Source organism: Pan paniscus, chromosome 16, assembly GCF_029289425.2.
Source record: "Pan paniscus chromosome 16, NHGRI_mPanPan1-v2.0_pri, whole genome shotgun sequence".
In the NCBI taxonomy this organism is placed as follows: Eukaryota; Metazoa; Chordata; class Mammalia; order Primates; family Hominidae; genus Pan; species Pan paniscus.
The window spans coordinates 4,633,719-4,650,300 of NC_073265.2; positions in this window are offsets into that span (position 1 = coordinate 4,633,719).

Here is a 16,582-nt window from a genome sequence, read left to right on the forward strand (position 1 = left end):
GTATAAACATGGAAATATCTACACTGCCATCTGTATACACATGGAAATATCTACACCACTATCTGTATAAACATGGAAATATCTACATGGCTATCTCTATAAACATGGAAATAACTACACCGCCATCTGTATAAATATGGAAATACCTACACTGCTATCTCTATAAACATAGAAACATCTACACCGCTATCTGTATAAACATGGAAATATCTACAAGGCTATCTCTATAAACATGGAAATATCTACACCGCCATCTCTATAAACATGGAAATACCTACACACTCATCTGTATAAACATGGAAATACCTACACCACTATCTTTATAAACATGGAAATATCTACACTGCCATCTGCATAAACATGGAAATATCTACACAGCCATCTCTATAAACATGGAAATATCTACATCGCTATCTGTATAAACATGGAAATAGCCACACCGCTATCTGTATAAACATGGAAATATCTACACCGCCATCTGTAAAAACATGGAAATATCTACACAGTCATCTGGAAACATGGAAATACCTACACCTCCATCTGTGTAAACATGGAGATATCTACACTGCTATCTGTATACACAGGGAAATATCCACACAGCCATCTGCATAAACATGGAAATACCTACATCGCTATCTCTATAAACATGGAAATAACTACACCGCTATCTGTATAAACATGGAAATAACTATACCGCTATCTCCATAAACGTGGAAATATCTACACCGCTATCTGCATAAACTTGGAAATAACTACACCGCCATCTGTATAAAGATGGAAATATCTCCACCACTATCTGTATAAACATGGAAATATCTCCACTGCTATCTGTATAAACATGGAAATATCTCCACCGCTATCTATACAAACATGGAAATATCTTCATCGCTATCTGCATAAACTTGGAAATAGCCACACCGCTATCTGTATAAACATGGAAATAACTACACCGCCATCTGTAAAAACATGGAAATATCTACGCAGTCATCTGTATAAACATGGAAATATCTACACATCCATCTGTAAACATGGAAATAACTACACTGCCATCTGTATACACATGGAAATACCTACACCGCTATCTGTATAAACATGGAAATATCTACATGGCTATCTCTATAAACATGGAAATAACTACAGCGCCATCTGTATAAATATGGAAATACCTACACGGCTATCTCTATAAACATAGAAACATCTACACCGCTATCTGTATAAACATGGAAATATCTACACTGCGGTCTGTATAAACATGGAAGTAGCCACACTGCTATCTGTATAAACATGGAAATATCTACACCACCATCTGAATAAACATCGAAATATCTACACAGCTATCTGTATAAATATGGAAATATCTACACCGTCATCTCTATAAACATGGAAATATATACAACGCAATCTGTATAAACATGGAAATATCTCCACCGCTATCCGTATAAACATGGAAATACCTCCACCGCTATCTGTATGAACATGGAAATATTTAAATCGCTATCTGTTCAAACATTTAAATATCTCACCCGCTATCTCTATAAACATGGAATTATCTACACCGCTATCTGTATAAACATGGAAATATCTCCACTGCAATCAGTATAAACATGGAAATACCTACACTGTTACCTGTATAAACATGTTAATATCTACACCGCTATCTGTATAAACATGGAAATAAATGCACCGCTCTCTGTGTAAACATGGAAATGTCTACATCATTATCTGTATAAACATGGAAACATCTTGACCGCTATCTCTATAAACACGGAAATATCTCCACCGCTATCTCTATAAACATGGAAATATCTACACCGCTATCATTATAAACTTGGAAATATCTACACTGCTATCTCTATAAACATGGAAATATCTACATGGCTATCTCTATAAACATGGAAATAACTACACCGCCATCTGTATAAATATGGAAATACCTACACTGCTATCTCTATAAACATAAAAACATCTACACCGCTATTTGTATAAACATGGAAATATCTACAAGGCTATCTCTATAAACATGGAAATATCTACACCGCAATCTTTATAAACATGGAAATACCTACAGTGCTAAATTTATAAACATGGAAATATCTACACCACAATCTGTATGAACATGGAAATATCTACACTGCCATCTGTATAAACATGAAGACAACCACACCGCTATGTGTATAAACCTGGAAATATCTACACCGCCATCTGAATAAACATGGAATTATCTACACCGCTATCTGTATAAATATGGAAATATCTACACCGCTATCTCTATAAACATGGAAATAACTACACAGCTATCTGTATAAACATGGAAATAACTATACCGCTATCTCCATAAACGTGGAAATATCTACACCGCTATCTGCATAAACATGGAAATAACTACACCGCCATCTGTATAAAGATGGAAATATCTCCACCACTATCTGTATAAACATGGAAATATCTCCACCGCTATCTGTATAAACATGGAAATATCTCCACCGCTATCTATACAAACATGGAAATATCTACATCGCTATCTGTATAAACTTGGAAATAGCCACACCGCTATCTGTATAAACATGGAAATAACTACACCGCCATCTGTAAAAACATGGAAATATCTACGCAGTCATCTGTATAAACATGGAAATATCTACACCTCCATCTGTATAAACATGGAAATAACTACACTGCCATCTGTATACACATGGAAATATCTACACCGCTATCTGTATAAACATGGAAATATCTACATGGCTATCTCTGCAAACATGGAAATATCTACACCGCCATCTCTATAAACATGGAAATACCTACACACTCATCTGTATAAACATGGAAATACCTACACCACTATCTGTATAAACATGGAAATATCTACACTGCCATCTGCATAAACATGGAAATATCTACACAGCCATCTCTATAAACATGGAAATATCTACATCGCTATCTGTATAAACATGGAAATAGCCACACCGCTATCTGTATAAACATGGAAATATCTACAGCGCCATCTGTAAAAACATGGAAATATCTACACAGTCATCTGTAAACATGGAAATACCTACACCTCCATCTGTGTAAACATGGAAATATCTACACTGCTATCTGTATACACAGGGAAATATCCACACAGCCATCTGCATAAACATGGAAATACCTACATCGCTATCTCTATAAACATGGAAATATCTACATCGCTATCTGTATAAACATGGAAATAGCTACACTGCCATCTGTATAAACATGGAAGTAGCCACACCGCTATCTGTATAAACATGGAAATATCAACACCACCATTTGAATAAACATCGAAATATCTACACAGCTATCTGTATAAATATGGAAATATCTACACCGTCATCTCTATAACATGGAAATATATACAACGCAATCTGTATAAACATGGAAATATCTCCACCGCTATCCGTATAAACATGGAAATACCTCCACCGCTATCTGTATGAACATGGAAATACCTAAATCGCTATCTGTACAAACATGGAAATATCTCACCCGCTAACTCTATAAACATGGAATTATCTACAGAGCTATCTGTATAAACATGGAAATATCTCCACTGCAATCAGTATAAACATGGAAATACCTACAGTGTTACCTGTATAAACATGTAAATATCTACACCGCTATCTGCATAAACATGGAAATATCTGCACCGATCTCTGTATAAACATGGAAATATCTACATCATTATCTGTATAAACATGGAAACATCTTGACCGCTATCTCTATAAACACGGAAATATCTCCACAGCTATCTCTATAAACATGGAAATATCTACACCGCTATCGTTATAAACTTGGAAATATCTACACCTCCATCTGTATAAACATGGAAATATCTACACTGCCATCTGTATACACATGGAAATATCTACACCGCTATCTGTATAAACATGGAAATATCTACACCGCTATCTGTATAAACAAGGAAATATGTACACCGCTATCTGTATGAACATTGAATTATCTACATCGCTATCTGTATAAACATGGAAATATCTCCACTGCTATCTCTGTAAACATGGAAATATCTACACCGCTATCTTTATAAACATGGAAATATCTACACAGCTATCTGTAGAAACATGGAAATATCTACATCACCGTCTGTATAAACATGGAAATATCTACACCGCTATCTGTATAAACATGGAAATATGTGCACCACTTTCTGTATAAACATGGAAATATCTACATCGTTATCTGTATAAACATGGAAATACCTCCGCCACTATATCTATAAACATGGAAACATCTCCACCGCTATCTCTATAAACATGGAAATATCTACACCGCTATCTTTATAAACTTGGAAATATCTACACCACTATCTGTATAAGCAAATGAAATATCTACACTGCCATGTGTATAAACATGGAAATAGCCCCACCGCCATCTGTCTAAACATGGATATATCTACACCGCCATCTGAGTAAACATGGAATTATCTACACAGCTATCTGTATAAATATGGAAATATCTACAACACTATCAGCATAAACTTGGAAATACCTACACGGCCATCTGTATAAACATGGAAATATCTCCACAGCAATCTGAAAAACATGGAAATATCTTAACCGCTATCTGTGTAAACATGGATATATCTACATCATTATCTGTATAAACATGGAAATAACTCCACCGCTATCCCTATAAACATGGAAATATCTACACCGCCATCTGTATAAACAAGGAAATATATAGACAGCCATCTGTATAAATATATAAATAACTACACTGCTATGTGTACAAACTTGGAAATATCTACACCGCCATCTCTATAAACATGGAAATACCTGCACCGCTATCTGTATAAACATGGAAATATATACACAGTCATCTGTATAAACTTGGAAATAAATACACCGCTATCTGTATAAAAGGGAAATATCTACACCGCTATCTGTATAAACTTGGAAATATCTACACCACTATCTGTATAAATATAGAAATATCTACACCACTATCTCTATAAACATGGAAATGTCTACACCGCTATCTGTATAAACATGGAAATATCTACATGGCTATCTGTATAAACATGGAAATATTTACACCGCCATCTGTATGAACATGGAAATAACAACAGAGTCATCCGTATAAACATGGAAATATCTCCACCGCTATCTCTATAAACATGGAAATATCTACACCGCTATCAGTGTAAACATAGAAATATCTACACTGCCATCTCTATGAACTTGGAAATATCTGCACCGCCATCTGTATAATCACGGAAATATCTCCACCGCAATCTGTATAAACTTGGAAATATCTCCACCGCTATCTGTAAAAACATGGAAATATCTACACCGCTATCTGTATAAACATGGAAATATCTACACTGCTATCTGTATAAACATGTAAATATCTAAATCGCAACATGTATAAACATGGAAATATCTACACTGCCATGTGTATAAACATGGAAATAGCCACACCGCTATCTGTATAAAGATGGAAATATCTAAACAGTCATCTGTATAAACATGGAAATATGACACCACTATGTGTATAAACATGGAAATATCTTCACTGCAGTCTGTATAAACTTGGAAATATCTACACAGTCATCTCTATAAACAGGGAAATATCTACACCACCATGTTTATAAACATGGAAATATCTACACTGCCATCTGTATACTCATGGAAATATCTACACAGCCATCTGTAGATACATGGCAATATCTACACCGCTATCTCTATAAACATGGAAATAACTACATTGCAATCTGTATCAACATGGAAATATCTACACTGCTATCTGTATAAACATGGATATATCTACACAAATATCTGTATAAACATGGAAATCTCTACAACGCCAGCTCTTTAAACATGGAAATATCTACTCCGCTATCTGTGTAAACATGGAAATATCTACACCTCCATCTATATAAACATGGAAATACCTAAACTCCCATCTGCATACACATGGAAATATCTACACAGCCATCTGTATACCCATGGATATATCTACACAGCCATCTGTAGAAACATGGAAATATCTACACAGCTATCTGTATAAACATGGAAATACCTACACCGCAATCTGTATAAACATGGAAATATCTACACCGCTATCAGTATAAACATGGAAATATCTACACAACTATCTGTATAAATCTGGAAATATCTACACCGCCATGTGTATAAACTTTGAAATATCTCCACAGCTATCTGTATACACATGGAAATATCCCCACCGCTATCTGTATAAACATGGAAATATCTACACCGCTATCTCTATAAACATGGAATTATCTACACCGCTATCTGTATAAACATGGAAATATCTACACCGCTATCTGTTTAAACGTGGAAATATCAACACCGCTATCTGTATAATCGTGGAAATATCTACACCGCTATCTGTATAAACTTCGAAATATCTACACCTCCATCTGTATAAACATGGAAATGTATACATTTCCATCTGTATACACATGGAAATATCTACACAGCCATCCGTATAAACTTGGAAATATCTGCACCGATATCTCTGTAAACTTGGAAATACCTACACCGCAATCTGTATAAACATGGAAACATCTACACCGCTATCTGCATAAACATGGAATTATCAACAACAATATCTGTATAAACATGGAAATATCTACATGGCTATCTCTATGAACATTTAAATATCTACACGGCCATCTGTATAAACATGGAAATATCTACACAGTCATCTGTATAAACATGGAAATATCTACACCAATATCTGAATAAACATAGAAATATCTACACTGCCATCTGTATAAACATGAAAATTTCTACACAGTAATCTGTATAAACGTGTAAATATCTACACCGCTATCTGTAGAAACATGGAAATTTCTACACCGCCATCTGTAAAAATATGAAAATATCTACAGAGTAATCTATATAAACATGGAAATACCTACACCTCCATCTGTATAAACATGGAAATATCTACACCGCCATCTGCATAAACATGTAAATATCTCCACCGCTATTTGTTGAAACATGGAAATATCTACTCCGCTATCTGTGTAAACATGGAAATATCTACACCTTCATCTGTATAAACATTGAAATATCTACACTCCCATCTGTATACACATGGAAATATCTACACAGCCATCTGTATACCCATGGAAATAACTCCACAGCCATCTGTAGAAACATGGAAATATCTACAACGCTATCTGTATAAACATGGAAATATCTACACCACTATCTGTATAAACATGGAAATATCTCCACCACTATCTGTATAAACATGGAAATATCCCCACCGCTATCTGTATAAACATGGAAATATCTACACCGCTATCTCTATAAACATGGAAATATCTGCACCGCTATCTGTATAAACATGGAAATATCTACACCGCTATCTGTATAAACGTGGAAATATCTACACCGCTATCTGTATAATCATGGAAATATCGACACCGCTATCTGTACAAACATGGAAATATCTACACTTCCATCTGTGTAAACATGGAAATATCTACACTTCCATCTGTATACACATGGAAATATCTACACAGCCATCTGTATAAAGTTGGAAATACCTACACTGCTATCTCTGTAAACATGGAAATACCTACACTGCAATCTGAATAAATATGGAAACATCTACACTGCTATCTGTATAAACAGGGAAATATCTACACCGCTATCTGTGTAAACAAGGAAATATCTACAACGCTATCTGTATAAACATGGAAAGATCTTCACCGCTGTCTGTATAAATATGGAAATATCTACATCGCTGTCTGTATAAACATGGAAATATCTCCACCGCTATCTGTATAAGCATGGAAATATCTACACCACTATCTTTATACACATGGAAATATTTACACCGCTATCTGCATAAACATGGAAATATCACCAACAATATCTGTATAAACGTGGAAATATCTACATGGCTATCTCTATGAACATGGAAATATCTACACCGCCATCTCAATATACATGGAAATACCTACACGGTCATCTGTATAAACATAGAAATATCTACACCACTATCTGTATAAACATGGAAATATCTACATGGCTATCTCTATAAACATGGAAATATCTACACAGCCATCTGTATAAACATGGAAATATCTACAGAGTCATCTGTATAAACATGGAAATATCTACACCAATATCTGAATAAACATAGAAATATCTACAATGCCATCTGTATAAACATGGAAATATCTACACAGTCATCTCTATAAACGTGGAAATATCTACACCGCTATCGGTATAAACATGGAAATAGCCACACCACTATCTGTAGAAACATGGAAATATCTACACCGCCATCTGTAAAAATATGAAAATATCTACAGAGTAATCTGTATAAACATGGAAATATCTACACCTCCATCTGTATAAACATGGAAATATCTACACTGCCATCTGTATACACATAGAAATATCTACACAGCCATCTGTATAAACTTGGAAATATCTTCACCGCTATGCTTGTAAACATGGATATACCTACACCGCAATCTGTATAAACATGGAAATATCTACGCAGCTATCTGTACAATCATGCAAATATCTACACCACTATCTGTATAAACTTGGAAATATATACACCGCTATCTCTATAAACATGGAAATACCTACACCGCAATCTGTATAAACATGGAAATATATCCACCGCTATCTCTATAAACATGGAAATATCTATACCGCTATCTGTATAAACATGGAAATATCTACACCGTCATCTGTATAAACATGGAAACATCTACACCACTATCTGTATAAACAAGGAAATATCTACACTGCCATCTGTGCAAACACGAAATATCTACAAAGTCATCTCTATAAACATGGAAATATCTACACTGCTGTCTGTATAAATATGGAAATAGCCCCACCACTATCTGTATAAGCATGGAAATAACTACACTGCCATCTGTAAAAACATGGAAATATCTACAGAGTCATCTGTATAAAGATGTAAATAACTACACCTCCATCTGTATAAACATGAAAATATCTACACTGCCATCTCTATACCCATAGAAATATCTACACAGCCATCTGTAGAAACATGGAAATATCTACACCGCTATCTGTATAAACATGGAAATATCTACACTGCCATCTGTATAAAGGTGGGAATATCTACAACACTATCTGTGTAAACATGGAAATATCTACACAGCTATCTGTGTAAACTTGGAAATATGTACACCGATATCTGTGTAAAGATGGAAATATCCACACCGCAATCTGTGCAAATATGGAAATATCTACACTGCTATCTCTGTAAACATGGAAATATCTACAATGCTATCCATATAAGCATAGAAATATCTACAAAGCTATCTGTATAAACATGGAAATATCAACCTCGCTATCTGTATAAACATGGAAATATCTACATAGCTATCTGTATAAACCAGGAAATATCTCCACCGCTATCTATATAAACATGGAAATTTCTACACCGGTATCTTTATATACTTGGAAATATCTACACCACTACCTGTATAAATATGGAAATATCTACACCGCTATCTCTATAAACATGGAAATGTCTACACAGCCATCTGTATAAACATGGAAGTATCTACACAGCCATCTGTATAAACATGGAAATATCTACATGGCTATCTCTATGAACATTTAAATATCTACACGGCCATCTGTATAAACATGGAAATATCTACACAGTCATCTGTATAAACATGGAAATATCTACACCAATATCTGAATAAACATAGAAATATCTACACTGCCATCTGTATAAACATGAAAATTTCTACACAGTAATCTGTAAAAACGTGGAAATATCAACACCGCTATCTGTATAAACATGGAAATAGCCACACCGCTATCTGTAGAAACATGGAAATATCTACACCGCCATCTGTAAAAATATGAAAATATCTACAGAGTAGTCTATATAAACATGGAAATATCTACACCTCCATCAGTATAAACATGGAAATATCTACACCGCCATCTGCATAAACATGGAAATAACTCCACCGCTATCTGTTGAAACATGGAAATATCTACTCCGCTATCTGTGTAAACATGGAAATATCTACACCTTCATCTGCATAAACATTGAAATATCTACACTCCCATCTGTATACACATGGAAATATCTACACAGCCATCTGTATACCCATGGAAATATCTCCACAGCCATCAGTAGAAACATGGAAATATCTACACCGCTATCTGTATAAACATGGAAATATCTACACCATTATCTGTATAAACATGGAAATATCTCCACCACTATCTGTATAAACATGGAAATATCCCCACCGCTATCTGTATAAACATGGAAATATCTACACCGCTATCTCTATAAACATGGAAATATCTACACCGCTATCTGTATAAACATGGAAATATCTACACCGCTATCTGTATAAACGTGGAAATATCTACACCGCTATCTGTATAATCATGGAAATATCTACACCGCTATCTGTATAAACTTGGAAATATCTACACCTCCATCTGTGTAAACATGGAAATATCTACACTTCCATCTGTATACACTTGCAAATATCTACACAGCCATCTGTATAAAATTGGAAATACTTACACTGCTATCTCTGTAAACATGGAAATACCTTCACCGCAATCTGTATAAACATGGAAACATCTACACTGCTATCTGTATAAACATGGAAATATCTACACCGCTATCTGTGTAAACATGGAAATATCTACAATGCTATCTGTATAAACATGGAAAGATCTTCACCGCTGTCTGTATAAATATGGATATATCTACATCGCTGTCTGTATAAACATGGAAATATCTCCACCGCTATCTGTATAAGCATGGAATTATCTACACCACTATCTTTATAAACATGGAAATATTTACACCGCTATCTGCATAAACATGGAAATATCACCAACAATATCTGTATAAACGTGGAAATATCTACATGGCTATCTCTATGAACATGCAAATATCTACACCGACATCTCAATAAACATGGAAATACCTACACGGTCATCTGTATAAACATAGAAATATCTACACCACTATCTGTATAAACATGGAAATATCTACATGGCTATCTCTATAAACATGGAAATATCTACACGGCCATCTGTATAAACATGGAAATATCTACACCGCTATCTCTATAAACATGGAAATATCTACACCGCTATCTGCAAAAACTTGGAAATGTCTACAACGCCATCTCTATAAACATGGAAATATCTCCACCGCTATCTGTATAAACACGGAAATAACTACACTGCTATCAGTATAAACATGGAAATATCTTCACCACTATCTTTATAACCATGGAATTATCTACACCGCTATCTCTATAAACTTGGAAATATCTACACTGCTCTCTGTATAAATATGTAAATATCTACTCCGCTATCTCTAAAAACATGGAAATATCTACACCGCTGTCTGTATATACATGAAAATATCTACATGGCTATCTCTATGAACTTGGAAATATCTACACCGCCATCTGTATAAACATAGAAATACCTACACAGTCATCTGTATAAACATGGAAATATCTACCCCACTATCTGTAGAAACATGGAAATAACTACACTGCGATGTATATAAACGTGTAAATATCTACACAGCCATCTCTATGAACATGGAAATATCTACATCGCTATGTGTATAAACATGGAAATAGCCACACCGCTATCTGTATAAATATGGAAATATCTACACCGCCATCTGTAAAAACATGGAAATATCTACACAGTCATCTGTGTAAACACGGAAGATATCTACACCTCCATCTGTATAAACATGGAAATATCTAAACCACCATCTGAATAAACATCGAAATGTCTACACGGCTATTTGTATAAGTATGGAAATATCTACACAGCTATCTCTATAAACATGGAAATATATACGCAGCTATCTGTATAAACATGGAAATATCTACACCGTTATCTGTATAAACATGGAAATATCTACACCGCTATCTCTATGAACATGGAAATATCTACATCGCTATCTGTACAAACATGGAAATATCTCCACCACTATCTCTATTAACATGGAATTATCTACACTTCTATCTGTGTAAACATGGAAATATCTCTAACGCAATCTGTAGTAACATGGAAATAACTACACCGCTATCTGTATAAACATGGAAATATCTACAAGGCTATCTCTATAAACATGGAAATAACTACACTGCCATCTCTATAAACATGGAAATACCTACACACTCATCTGTATAAACATGGAAATACCTACACCACTATCTGTATAAACATGGAAATATCTACACTGACATCTGCATCAACATGGAAATATCTACACAGTCATCTGAGTAAACATGGAAATATCTACACTGCCATCTCTATAAACTTGGAAATATCTACACCGCTATCTCTATAAACTTGGAAATACCTTCATCGTTATCTGTATAAATATGGAAATATCTACACCGCTATCTGTATAAAATTGGAAATATCTACACCTCTATCTTTATAAACTTGGAAATATCTACACCACTATCTGTATAAACATGGAAATATTTCCACTACCATCTGTATAAACATAGAAACAGCCACACCGCTATCTGTGTAAATATGGAAATATCTAGACCGCCATCTGAATAAACATGGAAATATCTACACTGCTATCTGTATAAATATGGAAATATCTACACCGCTATCTCTATAATCATGGAAATAACTACACCGCAATCTGAATAAACATGGAAATAACTACAATGCTATCTCTATAAACATGGAAAAATCTACACCGCTATCTTCAAAAACTTGGAAATATCTACACCGCCATCTGTATAAACATGGAAATATCTCCACCGCTATCTGCATAAACATGGAAATATCTCCACAGCTATCTGTATAAACATTGAAATATCTACACCGCTATCTGTATAAACATGAAAATATCTACAACGCTATCTGTAGAAACATGGAAATATCTGCAACGCTATCTGTATAAACATGGAAATATCTATATCGCTATCTGTATTAACATGGAAATAACTTCAGTGCCATCTGTATAAACATGGTAATAGCCACACCGCTATCTGTATAAACATGGAAATATCTACAACACCATCTGAATAAACATGGAAATATCTACATGGATATCTGTATAAATATGGACATAACTTCACCGCAATCTCTGTAAACCAGGAAATGTCTACACCGTTATCTGTATAAACATGGAAATATCTACACCGCTATCTGTGTAAACATGGAAATATCTACATCGCTATCTGTATTTACATGGAAATATCTTCACTGCCATCTGTATATACATGGTAATAGCCACACCGCTATCTGTATAAACATGGAAATATCTACAACACATTCTGAATAAACATGGAATTATCTACACGGCTATCTGTATAAATATGGACATACCTACACCACTATCTCCATAAACCAGGAAATGTCTACACCGCTATCTGCATAAACATGGAAATGTCTACATCGCTATCTGTATAAACATGGAAATAGCCACACCGCTATCTGTAAAAACATGGAAATACCTACACAGCCATCTGTAAAAACATCGAAATATCTACACAGTCATCTGTAGAAACATGGAAATAACTAAACCTCCATCTATATTAACATGGAAATATCTGCACTGCCATCTGTATACACATGGAAATATCAACACAGCCATCTGTTTAAACATGGAAATATCTACAACGCTATCTGTATAAACATGGAATTACCTACACCGCTCTCTGTATAAACATGGAAATATCTACATCTCTATCTGTATAAACATGCAAATATCTACATCTCTATCTGTATAAACTTGGAAATATCTACACCGCCATCTTTATAAACATAGAAATATCTACACAGTCACCTGTATAAACTTGGAAATATCTACACGACTATCCGCATAATCATGGAAATATCTACACTGCGATGTGTATAAAAATGGAAATATCTACACAGCCATCTCTATAAACATGGAAATATCTACATCGCTATCTGTATAAACATGGAAATATCTACACCGCTATCTTTATAAACATGGAAATATCTACACCACTATCTGTATAAACATGGAAATATCTACACTGTCATCTGTATAAACATGGAAAGAGCCACACCGCTATGTGTATAAACATGGAAATATCTACACCGCCATCTGAATAAACATGGAAGTATCTACACAGCTATCTGTATAAATATGGAAATAACTACACCGCTATCTCTATAAACATGGAAATAGCTACACCGCTATCTGTATAAACATGGAAATAACTACACCGTTATCTCTATAAGCATGGAAATATCTACACCGCTATCTGCATAAACTTGGAAATATCTACACCGCCATCCGTATAAACCTCGAAATATCTCCACCGCTTTCTGTATAAACATGGAAATATCTCCACCGCTATCTGTGTAAACATGGAAATAGCCACACCGCTGTCTGTATAAACATGGAAATATCTACACCGCCATCTGCAAAAACATGGAAATATCTACACAGTCATCTGTATAAAAACAGAAGTACCTACACCTCCATCTGTAAACATGGAAATATCTACACTGCCATCTGTATACACCTGGAAATATGTACACAGCCATCTGTAAAAACTTGGAAATACCTACACCGCTATCTCTATAAACATGGAAATACCTACATCGCAATCTGTATAAACATGGAAATATCTAGACCGCTATCTGTATAAACTTGGAAATATCTACACTGCCGTCTCTATAAACACGGAAATATCTCCAACGCTATCTGTATAAACCTAGAAATATCTCCACCGCTATCTGTATAAACATGGAAATATCTGCACGGCTATCGGTATAAATATGGAAATATCTACCCTGCTATCTGTATAAACATGGAAATATCTACACAGCCATCTGTAAAAACATGGAAATATCTACACAGTCATCTGTATAAACATGGAAATAACTACATCTCCATCTGTGTAAACATGGAAATACCTACACTGCCGTCTGTATACACATGGAAATATCCACACAGCCATCTGTATAAACATGGGACTATCTACAACGCTATCTATATAAACATGGAAATATCTACATCGCTATCTTTATAAACATGGAAATATCTACACTGCCATCTGTATAAACATGGAAGTAGCCACACCGCTATCTGTATAAACATGGAAATACCTACACCACCATCTGAATAAACATCGAAATATCTACACAGCTATCTGTATAAATATGGAAATAACTACACCGCTATCTCTATAAACATGGAAATATCTCCAGCGCTATTTGTATAAACATGGAAATATCTCCACCGCAACCAGAGTAAACATGGAAATACCTACACCGCTATCTGTATAAACATGGAAATATCTCCACCGCAATCAGAATAAACTTGGAAATACCTACACCGCTATCTCTATAAACATGTAAATATCTCCACCGCTTTTTGTATAAACATGGAAATATGTACATCGCTATCTGTACAAAAATGGAAATAGCCTCACCGCTATCTGTATAAACATGGAAATATCTACAATGCCATCTGTAAAAACATGGAAATATCTACACAATCATCTGTAGAAACGTGGAAATGTCTACACCTCCATCTGTGTAAACAAGGAAATATCTACACTGCCATCTGTATACACATGGAAATATCAACTCAGCCATCTATAAAAACATGGAAATATATACATCGCTACCTGTATAAACATGGAAATATCGACACCGTTATCTGTATAAACATGGAAATATCGACACCGCTATCTGTATAAACATGGAAATATCTACACCGCTATCTGTATAAACATGGAAATATCTACACCACTATCTGTATAAACTTGGAAATATCTACACCGCCATCTCTATAAGTATGGAAATATCGCCAACGCTATCTGTATAAACATGGAAACACCTCCACGGCTATCTGTATAAACATGGAAATATCTTCACAGCCATGTGTATAAACATGGAAATATCTACATCGCTATTTCTATAAACATGGAAATGCCTACACCGTTATCTGTATAAACATAGAAATATCTACACCTCTATCTGTATAAACATGGAAATATCTACACCGCTATCTGTATAAGCTTGGTAATATCTACACCGCAATCTCTATAAACAAGGAAATAACTCCACCGCTCTCTGTATAAACATGGAAATATATCCACTGCTATCTGCATAAACATGGAAATATCTACACCGCTATCTCAATAAACATGGAAATATCTACACCGCTAATTTTATAAACATGGAAATATCTGCAACGTTATCTGAATAAACATGGAAATATCTGCACCATTATCTGTATAAACATGGCAATATCTACATCGCTATATGTATTAACTTGGAAATATCTTCACTGCAATCTCTATAAACATGGAAATAGCCACACCGCTACCTGTATAAACATGGAAATATATACACCGCCATCTGAATAAACATGGAAATATCTACACGGCTTTCTGTATAAATATGGAAATAACTACACCGCTATGTCTATAAACATGGAAATGTGTACGCCGCTATCTGTATAAACATGGAATTATCTACATGGCTATCTCTATAAACATGGAAATATCTACACCGCCATCTGTATAAATATGGAAATA